This window comes from Oncorhynchus masou, chromosome 18 (genome assembly GCF_036934945.1).
Source record: "Oncorhynchus masou masou isolate Uvic2021 chromosome 18, UVic_Omas_1.1, whole genome shotgun sequence".
Lineage (NCBI taxonomy): Eukaryota > Metazoa > Chordata > Actinopteri > Salmoniformes > Salmonidae > Oncorhynchus > Oncorhynchus masou.
The window spans coordinates 5,794,144-5,794,497 of NC_088229.1; positions in this window are offsets into that span (position 1 = coordinate 5,794,144).

Consider the following 354-nt stretch of genomic DNA (forward strand, 5'->3'; position numbering starts at 1 on the left):
TCACTAGATAACGATGAATGTCCTCAACAACAATGTATTCAGGGTTTTGGAGTGAGAGAGAGAGAGAGAGTGAGAGAGAGAGAGAGAGAGAGAGAGAGAGAGAGAGAGAGAGAGAGAGACCAGAGAGAATGTGTGAGAGAGAGAGAGAAGAGAATGTGAGAGTAAAGTGAGAGAGAGAGAGAGAGAGATAAGAGATGAATGTGAGAGAGAGAGAAGAGAGAGAGAATGTGAGAGTGAGAGAGGAGAGTGAGAGAGAGAGAGAGAGAGAGAGAGAGACAGAGAGAGAGTGAGAGAGAGAGTGAGAGAGAGAGAGAGAGAGAGAGAGAGAGTGAGAGAGAGAGAGAGAGAGAGAGA